Source organism: Notamacropus eugenii, chromosome 4, assembly GCF_028372415.1.
Source record: "Notamacropus eugenii isolate mMacEug1 chromosome 4, mMacEug1.pri_v2, whole genome shotgun sequence".
NCBI classification, from domain to species: domain Eukaryota; kingdom Metazoa; phylum Chordata; class Mammalia; order Diprotodontia; family Macropodidae; genus Notamacropus; species Notamacropus eugenii.
Window position 1 is genome coordinate 320,956,670 of NC_092875.1, and position 10,679 is coordinate 320,967,348.

At 39.2% G+C, this 10,679-nt stretch overlaps 1 long non-coding RNA gene across 2 annotated transcripts in view; it reads right to left on the reverse strand.

The window, feature by feature from the left end:
- LOC140501463 (uncharacterized) overlaps nt 1–10,246 on the reverse strand; it is a 47,548-nt gene extending 37,302 nt beyond the window's left edge. Inside the window, exons 1-2 of one of the 2 annotated variants that reach the window (XR_011966194.1) lie at nt 10,029–10,246; nt 6,488–6,534 (exon numbers count right to left, since the gene is read on the reverse strand). This is a non-coding gene — a long non-coding RNA (uncharacterized lncRNA). The remainder of the gene's footprint in view (nt 1–6,487; nt 6,535–10,028) is intronic. The other variant, XR_011966193.1, reaches the window with a different exon arrangement.
- Between the last annotated feature and the right edge of the window lie 433 nt (nt 10,247–10,679).

Genomic DNA, 10,679 nt, shown 5'->3' on the forward strand with positions numbered 1-10,679 from the left:
AAGCTACAGGTTTCCCACCCCTATCCTAGTACTCAAGTCTTCCTTACTTGTGAGCCTCCCAAAAGCTACTCCAGATTCAATGCACTTTATGGGAAAGCATTGACTCCAAAACCAAGTATGTTTCCTTTATCAGACCAATCAAAGGACATATTCATTCAGATCAAAAGATATTTAAATAAACAGCACAACAGGTAAGTGACAGAAAAGATTTCCCACCCTTAACTCCCATACATAGAGGACTATGCTTTCCCACTGAGAGGGGAGCACATGCAGAGATGGTAGGGATTGTGTATCAGGAACATGCACAGTCAAGGAACTCTCCTGGAGGGGCACATGGAGAGGGAATAAACATGATCAAGGAACATGTGTGACTGAAGCAATTCATGCCTCTGATATTGCAGATCTATTCATTCCCTTGGTGAAATTAATGTATTGCTCTTTGCTGGGTAAATCTATTTTCTCTTTTCTGCTTTTCTCTTTTGGTCTTCAGCAGCAATTCAGTTTCTTTCCTATAGTTCAGGGGTCCTGGCAGTTCTTTATAATCCCAGGGGTTATCTTTGACTCTTTCATGATACAGTCCCTGGACAACCTTATCTAGTCATTAGGCAGCTAAGATCTGTCCTTTGAACTACTTTAACGCTGAGATGCCTCACTGTGCCATCAGTCCCTTATGTTACTTAGAGTGAAGAAATTCCTTTCAACTCCTCAACATTCTTGTGCTGCCTATTTTGACCTTAGAGCTTTAATTTGCAAGGCAGGAAGGGCAGGATGGAACTAGTATTTTTGTCCTGAATGCCCACCAGTGACAAAATTGCTACTCTGCATGTTTAGTCAAATATAACACCTTCTAGTTCTAGCCTCTCCTCAATTCTTTGATCCTCTGACCTTTTTCTTTCCTTAATTCTTTTCTTTTAAAGCAAGCTGTTGCTTCCTTGAAAGTCTCACATTTTGCCTCTAATCTTTTCAAGTCTACTCTAAAACATTCTAACTTTGACTTTAAGGGGACAAAAATAAAGTGAACAGCAATTAAACTTAACATACTTTTATGAGGTGTCTACTGTGTGCTGAATATTATGCTTGGCCCTTTGTTTAGATGAAGTACTTCACCACTATTATGCAGTGTACAGTCTACTGAGGGATATTAGAAACACATCAGTAACTATAACACAAATATTACAATTTAAGACCCAAACTGCTAGATAAATTCTAAGGGAGGACAAAAAGTGCTTATTGGTTGGTTGGGATGACAGCTGGGAAGGAAAGGCTATATGGAGGAAATAGTACTATATCTCATCACATAATTGTTGCACCAGTTTTTGTACTCCAAAAATTGGCTTGTAATCATTTATCACATAATCATCACATGGTATAATTCTGTCCATCACACTGCTTAAAAGGTAGACAGAGCAGCAAAGTATGCACCCGTGGCATATGGGATACACATTTATCTCTAGCACATTGTGAGCAGTGAGCCTAGAATTCTCAGTACACATACATTGTTGGTGTTCAGTTTTAATGTATATTCATGAGTATTCTATACATCCTAATCTTGCACCAAAGATAGTTTTTAAGTAATACCAGGAAACTTAAAAAAAAAAACCAAAACCTTCACATAGTGGTTACACCACTTTTTTTTAAATTTTTTTTTAATTTTCAAATTATTTTACATTTATTTTTTCTCCCTCCCACATATCCTTTGAGGAATAAAAACAGAAAAACAAAATCCTTCTAACAAACATGAATAATAATATTTGATATGTTCTTGACACTTTGGGGAGATCTAGAACCTTTTTTTTATTTTTCATTTTTTAACACAGTTTATAATAGATAAAACAATTAAAACTTTTGTTCAGGTGATACTTCTTTTTAAAGCATTTACAATATGGAGCACAAAAGAATTTTTTTTTAAACATTAACCAACTGAGACACAAGTAATATTTAAGTTGCTAACTTCACAAGCTCTTGACCTAATTGTCCCCACAGTATTGCTAAGAATTTAAGGACCCTAACTTATTGTTGTTGGTCTGAAGTCCTATGCCTAACAGCTTCATTTTAGACTTAATCTCGTATGTTCCCCTACCAATAATCTATAATTGAATAGATCTGGTATTAAGCTTGCAAACCTTTTGACCATAGGAAATTGCCACCAAGAGTGGGGACATTCCAGGGATACAATATCTTCCCGACTCCATGTCAGTTCCACGCAGGATTAGATTACCCACTTGCATTCAGTCAGGCTTAAGGTCTGCCTTAAGGTGTCAGTGGGGAAATTGAGTCAGGAGAATCTTGCCTCAGCCCAGGCTGAACAGTCGTTCTTCCACCCTTCCCATGTGATCACCTTTTGCAGTTCATACCAGCATCTCACCAGCTTACTGACATCATGGGTTGGAAGCTCAGGTCGCCTTTCTTGCTACCCATACCTGGAGTTAGACTCAGAAGAATAGTCACTTAATAGTCCCATAACATCTAAAAATGGCAAGTTCCAATAACCAGGTTTCAAATAGGATTATAATTTCACTTTGGCTAAGGAACATCTTTTGAGGCAAGTCTTAAGTGGCTTACATGCCTTTCTATACATGTTCTAGCTCCTGATTAAATAGCAATCATAAAATCAAATTTACCATTAAAACCTTAACTTTTCCATCAATGCCAAATTTTACCTGAGGCTACCTTCCTCTAGGAAATTTGGACTGAAATTCTTTTCCCCAAACTAAAGATGTCATTGATTTATTCTCAGTAATTAATTCAGTCAATTGTTTTGATACTAATTGCTTTTACCTCACTTTGTAACGTCCAATTTTTCTCCCCATCACTCCCCTCCCCCTGCTTCCTAATACTTTGCATTCTGATTGCTTCTTCTCTCAATGTACCCTCCCTTCTATCACATCCCACCCTTCCCTTATCCCCATCTTCTCTCTTTTCTTGTCAGGCAAGATAAATTTCTATACCCCATTCCCTGTAGTTCTTATTTCCCAATTATATGCAATAAAAATTCTCAACATTTGTTTCTAATACTTTGAATTCCAACTTCTCTCCTTCCTCCCCTCCCTCCCCAGCCCCACTGAGAAGGGAAGCAATTCAATACATACTAAATATGTGTTCTTTTGCAAAAGACTTCCACAATAATTATATTGTGTAGTACTAATTATATTGCCTTCTGTCCTATTCTATTCCCCCTTATTTTTCCCCCTACAATTGACCTTGTCCCTTCTCAAAAGTGTTTATTTCTAGTGACTCCCTTCTCCCATTTGCCCTCCCTGCTAACATTCCCCTCACACCACATGTCGCCTCCTCTCCTACTTTCCTGTGGTGTGATATAAATTTTCCTATCAAATTTAGTGAGCATGTTATTCCCTCCTTCAGACATATGTGGGGAGAGTAGCTTTATTTTTCCCCCCATTCCCCTTCTCCCTTATCTCCTCCATTGAATAAGATTTTTCTTATCTCTTTTATGAGTTATAGCCTGCCCCATTCCATTACTCCCTTTCTCTTCCTGGAATTTTCCTCCTTCACCCCTTAATTTTTATTTTATTTGTGTGTGTGTGTGTGTGTGTGTGTGTGTGTGTGTGTGTGGATATTATCTCTTCTGATATAACACACCCTATACTCTCTATCTATGTGTATGTATATGTGTGTGTATGTACAATCTCTCCAACTACCCAAATACTGAGAAAAGGTTCAAGAGTTAAAAATATTTTCTTTCCATGTAATAATGTAAACAGTTCAGCTTTAGAGAGTCTTTTATGATTTTTCTTTCCTGTTTACCTTTACATGCTTCTTTTGATTCTTGTCTTGGGAAGTCAAATTTTTCTATGCAGATCTGGTCTTTTCCTCAACAAGATGACTGAAAGTCATATATATATATCACTGAATGACCATTTATTCCCTTGAAGTATTATACTCAGATTTGCTGGGTAGGTGATTCTTGGTTTCGATCTCAGTTCCTTTGACCTCTGAAATATCCCATTCCAAGTCCTTTGATCCCTTAATGTTGAAGCTGACAGATCCTGTGTTATCCTGATTGTATTTCCACAGTACTCAAATTGTTTCTTTCTAGCTGCTTGCAGTATTTTCTCCTTGATCTGGGAACTCTGAAATTTGGCCACAATATTCCTAGGAGTTTCTCTGTTCAGGTCTTTTTCAGGAGGTGATTGGTGAATTCTTTCAATATTCATTTTGCCCTCTGATTCTAGAACATCAGGGCAGTTTTCCTTGATAATTTCATGGAAGATAATGTCTAGGCTCTTTTTTTGGTCATGGTTTTCAGGTAGTACTATAATTTTTAAATTATTTCTCCTGGATCTGTTTTCCAGGTTAGTTGTTTTTCCAGTGAGTTCTTTCACCTCATCTTCTATTTTTTCAAATTTTTGGTTTTGTTTACTTTTAACTCATAGTCATTCATTTCCCTGGACTCAGTTCTCTCTTTCAATGAATTATTTTGTTCTGTGAGCTTTTGAACCTTCTCCTCCATTTGGGTAATTCTGCTTTTTAAAACCTTCTTCTCTTCTTTGGCTTTTTGGACCTCTTTTTCCAATTGAGTTAGCCTCTTTTTAAAGCTGTTATTTTCCTCAGCATTTTTTTGGTTCTCCTTTAGTAAGCTGTTGGCTTGTTTTTTAAGGTATTCTATTGCCTGAGCCCAGTTTAAGTTCCCTTGACTTCCTCTGACAGTATGCCTTGTTCTTCCTCATCTGAAAGGATGGGGGGAGACACCTGTTCCCCAAGAAAGTAACCTTCTATGGTCTTATTTTTTTCCCCTTTTTTGGGCATTTTCCCAACCAGTTACTTGACTTCTGAGTTTCCTCTCCACAACCTCCTGGCCTCCAGTTCTGCCAAGTGAGCACTTGGTGGCTCAGATTCAAATGAGCTGCTCCCTAATCTCAGGGGCTTTTGGCCAGGGCAGGGCTGCTATTCAGTGTGAGATTAAGTTCAGCTGCTCAGGTGAAGGCAGGGCCACCACACAGGGTTCAGTTTCCTCAGGGGCTCTCTGATGAGACCTTCAACAATGGATGTGGGCTATTACCTGCTTTGGGAGCCCCTGTCTGCTGCTGCCTCCACTGCTGCCACCTGAGGAGGCTGGAGTTATGGGGACACCTTGCTCCCTTCTCAGCCAGCTGAGAAGACCTTTTCACTGACCTTTTGCACCTGTGGGTTGAGGGATCTGCGCTGCTGCTGGAGATTCTGTCCCTGAAGCCTGCTCGGATCTGCTCCTCTCGGTGCTATGTGGCCAAGGCAGGGCTGGGCTCTGCTCCTCGTCCAGTGTTTGACAGACCTGTCCTGTCAGTCTTTCAGGTCTCTCTGGGAGAGAAATCTCCTCCATTCTGTTGTTCTATGGCTTCTGCTACTCTAGAATTTGTTGAGAGTTCTTCTTTACAGGTATTTTATGGGCTGTGCGGTAAGAGCTAGGCATATGTGCTTCTTTCTACTCTGCCATCTTGGCTCCTCCCACACACACTTCACTTTTTTGCAAAAAAATTTGGCATAAAATCTATGACAATTATGTGATGAAATATGGTATTTGAACTGGGCTTTATAGCATGGGTTGGAATTCAAGAAAGGTCATGAGAGGAAATATCTTCCCCAAAGGCAGGGAACTGGGAATGTTTGGGGCAAGGGAATCAGTTTTGCTTAATTTATTCCCCCCAAAACTGCCTGTTCATATCCTTTGACCATTTATCACCTGGGTAATGACTTGTATTCTTGTAAATTTGACTCAGTTTAGAGATTTTTTTTTTAAAGAAGAGATTACTTTCAGTATGTTAGTTTCAAAGTTAGCCTGCTTGTCTGTGTTTCTCTCTGAAACACTTTCTGTGCCTTCCTATAAAACTCCTATATATGCCCCCTTCTCTCCTCTGACCCTGCCACCATCCTGGTGCACACCCTCATTCACTTCATGCCTGGGCTAGTGCAGTGGCCTGCTGGGGGGGTCTGCCTGCTCCAAGTCTCTCCCCATTCCAGTCCATTCTCCACTCAGCTGTCAAAGCAATCTTCTTAAAGCTTAATCATGTCACCCCACCCCAATAAACCCCATGGGCTCCCTAACACCTAGAGGATCAAAATATAAAATCTCTTTGGCATTCAGAGCCCTTAATACTCTGCCCTTACCTCCATCTTTCCACTGTTCTTATGCTGTATGCCCCTCCTCCCACCCTACCCAGTGATCCAATAACACTGGTCTCCTTGCTGTTCCTCACACAAGATGCCCCATCTCCCAGCTGCAGGTATTTCACTGGTTGTCCCCCATTCATGGAATGTTCTCCCCACCTCATCCCCACCTCCTGGCTTTCCTGGCTTCCTTCAAGTTCCATTCAAAACCTTACCTACTACAGAAGCCTGTTCTGATATCTTTTAATACTAGTGTTGATTATATTCAATTTATCCTGTGTATGTCTTGTTTGTGGGGCTGTTAGGTGGCCCAGTGAATAGTGCACTGGGCTTGAAATCAGGAAGACTCATCTTCCTGTGTTCAAATCTAGCTTCAGATACTTACATGATCCTGGGCAAGTCACTTAACCCTGTTTGCAACAGTTTCTTCATCTGTCAAACAAGCAGGAGAAGGATATATCAACCCACCTCAGTATCTTTGCCAAGAAAACCCCAAATGGGGACATGAAAAGCTGGACATGACTGAACAACAACAAGTAAATGTCTTATTTGTACAAAGTTGTTTTCATGTTATCTCCCCCATTAATCTATGACAGGGGTGGGGAACCTGCAACTTCAAGACCACATGTGGCCCTCTGTGTCTTCAAGTGCAGCCTTTTGACTGACTCCAAGTTTTACAGAACAAATCCTTTTATTAAGAAGATTTGTTCTGTGAAGTTTGGATTTAGTCAAAGAGCTGCACTTGAGCACCTAGAGGGCCACATGTGGCCTCGAGGCCACAGGTTCCTCACCCCTGTTCTATGAACTCCTTGGGAACAAAGGCTGGGTTTGGGGGATTTTCCTCCCTTTCTTTGTATCTCTAACACTCAGCAGTGTATCTGGCACATAGTAGACACTCCATAAATGTTATTGACTGACTGACATTCCTTAAGTGCTTCATTGATATGCTTTTCTTTCTTTTTTGAATCACTATTACTGAACAGTCCTTCCTTCATAGAATATATACAGAATACATTTCGTACTTTAGTTAGCACCTCTGTATCTTTCCAGTCCCAACCTACTTTTTGAGATCCAGTTGCACGACCCAAAAGGCCTGGCAGACACCCTCTGCTGTCCCAGCTGTCAGTGATTTAAAAGTAACAAGCTCCAAGTTATGCAGTATGTGCTATCATGTTCTGCTACAACAGAAATGTTTGATCTCTAAAGTCCTCAGGGTCCATCTGTTACCTGTAATACTAATATCAAATTACATCACTCAGTCACTGTTGAGATGAGAATTTGGATTCTTATTAATGTCCTCTGAGTTGCTCATTAAAGATATTCTGACGCCCCCCCCCACCTCCTCCACTCCCCCCCGCCATGAGCAACACAATGATTATCCATACAGTGGATTTTTTAAAAAATTTTCATCCTGACCCAGCTTTACTTGTATTTCCTTATACTACTCAGGTGCTCAGAAGAGAGTACAAACTAATCTGAATATTGGCTAAACAAAGTACCAATTATGTACTTATCTTAATTTAAAAATAATATAATACATTCTAAAACCAAATGTAAATGACTTTTAAAATTTTCCAACTGCTGTTTCCTGTTATCCGTGAGGATAAACAAATATTGACTCTTCATTATTCTTTGTACATCTTTTAAATAACAATAAAGAACTTTGAAACTGACTCCTTAGTCAATAAACCATGTGCCAGGCACTGCGCTAAGCACTGGGAATACAAAAAGAGGCAAAGATAGTTCCTGCCTTTTTAAGGAGTTTAAAATCTAATGGGAAATTATTAAATTCTTTAAGAAAATGTAAGAAATGGAAATTCATAGTTTCATATACAACTTTTTTCTCATTCTTGCTATATTCTTGTTTATTGTTGTTTATCAAGTTCAGAGTAACAACAAATAAAAGTTAAGGAGAAAAGTGATTACTGATAGATTTATATCTTTTGGATTAGAATAATGGAAATGCTTTTTTTTTTCCAAATGAGATAATCTAACGGAGCACCTACTATGTGCTAGCCACTGTGCTAAGGAAGTCAGTGCTATTATTATCCCCATTTTATAATTAAGGTAAACATGGTAAGTGATTTTCCCCAGGTCACATGAGATCATATTTGAACTCAGGTCTTCTTGACTCCAGTCCCATCATTCTATCCACTGTACTTTCTATCATTCTATCCAGTTGTCTGGTCATCTAGTAGCAAAGTGTCTGGCACATAGTAGTGGCTTAATAAGTATTTGATGACTGATTGATTAGCTGAGTCTAAATGCTTATTGAACTAAAACTCTTCTAAATCTTTATTTTATAGAAGAGGAAACTCTGGCCCCTAGAAATGAAATTATTTAATTAAGTTCACTTTATAAATTGTAAAGGACTATATGAATGTAAGATATTTTTATTATTTAAGGGTACTAGGCAGTTCTTAAATCAATGGTTTATTAAGAATGTGGAAAATACATGCAATGCCAAATATTTGGGGATCAAAGAGGGCCAAGTCTGTGAATTTTTAGTCCCTAGGTGCTATTTAACCGATTGTCAGATCCAGTGTATGTAGCTCAAGATCTATTTCATTATCCCTATTTGACCCTTATTAACTGAGGGTTTTGGTTTTTTTGCATGCTTAGGCTTCATTTCTACATGACTGTATATTCTCTCAGAATGAGCTTTACTTTTTCATCTTCTTGCTGTAAGCAGTTTTAATATTGATAAATTAAAATTGCTTTTAAAGGAAATCTTTGAAATATACACTTAAACTTACATTTTTACAAATAGAATCTCTGGCAGCATTAGTTGTTTGCTTGAAAATGACCTCCTAATGATATTTTGCAGGGTTTCCCAAAAGTCTTAGTGCTGTTTTAAGGTGTTTAAGCTTTAAAGCAATTTAATACAGCACTAAGATTTTTGGGACACTTTGTATACTGAAATATGAAGCTAAGATGTAGACTGTAGGGAAAAATGAAAGTCAGCAAGGTAGTTCACTGATAGCATTTTTTGCCGCTGTGGGCACTTCAAGCTACTAAGCAATAAAAGGCATAAGGAGGAAGCTGGTGGCTCAATGGATAGAGTGCTGGGCCTAGAGATCACAGATTCCCCACCCCTAAAGGAAGAACTGAGTTCAAATCCAGCCTCAGACACTTTCTAGTTATGTGACCCAGGGCAAGTCACTTAACCTCTGATTGCCTGACAAAATGGATCCACTAGATTCCCTAGAGAAGGAAAAAGCAAACCACTCCAGTATCTTTGCCAAGAAAATCCCATACGGGTTCATGAAGAGTCGGACACTACTGAACAACAATAAAAGCCTCAAAGGTTTGTATTTCAAGCTTCGAATGATTATCATCATCATTAATACTGATAACTCTTATTTTGTTGCAACTCTTAAATTGTTGAGATTTACAAAGCATTTTTCTCTTTACAATAAATACTACTAAATGAGGAAGCTGATGCTCAAATAGGATAAAATGACCTGGCCAAGATCACAAAACTAGTACTTGTTTAACTCAGGTCCACTATCCAGTGTTCTGTCCAGTTAATCCTACTGACACTCAAGTGGCTTTCTGTGGTTACTAAGGTCCTCTGACTAAAAATTCAGGTCAGGATGATCTAAGGAACTTGTTGACATGCCTGCAGTCAAATTAGTTTTGACTCAGCACTAAAATTCTAAAGATATGCAGAGAGCATTTCAGGTTTCTTTCAGGAATTTAAAATTATTTCAGAAGATTTTTGAGGGCCAAAAACAACATAAATCCCTAGGAGATTGGCTAAGAACATTTCAAGGGAGCTTCTGAAGGACAGTCTAGGAAAAATCTATTCCCTTAACAATACCACTGATTGAAGAGGTTATACATACTTAGTGTGAGAGCTTGCCTTTTATCTTTTTATCTTTTCAGGCCTCCTCATTTAGCTTTGATATCCACCTACCACTCACCTCTCATCTGTGGCTCCAAAAAGGTGTAGCATGTGCAGTAGGCACACCCCAGTGTAATAGTAATTTAAATGTAATTTTTAAGCAGCCCATATGATCCGCTTAAATCGCCTGGAAGCCTGGGTCACATGTGGTGGGAGGAGCTTGCTGAAGAGATGGAATAGAAAGGGTGCAGCAGAACCAGGAGGAAGTGAGTGGGGTCAGGTCAGAGGGGATAGAACAGAGGCCAACTGACACATTGAGACAGTTGATAGTGAGAAGGCCGTGGGTGAGGGGAGGTTTGAGAATGGCTTTGCCCCCTGCTGTGATAATGTTTATTAATTTCTTGGTCACCTTGATGGATTTTGCTTTCTGGTTCTGGGATTTGGCTTTCTGGTTTAAATAAATGTTTTTCTTCTGCCTTCTATATGGAAAGTCTTTTATACTTGGAGATTGAGAACCATGCTGATATATTCATAGTCACCACTAGTGCTGTGGTGATACACCCTTACCTTGGCTATACACCCAGTAAAAGGGTAACTGAGAGACTACAAAACAGTTGGTGAGTTAGGGGGATAGCTCTACCTTAAGCATGTGAAAACATCCCCCCAGCAGAATGGGCAGATGAACAAAATTTGTTCCAATGGCCATGAAGGTGGCTGAAGTAAACATGCC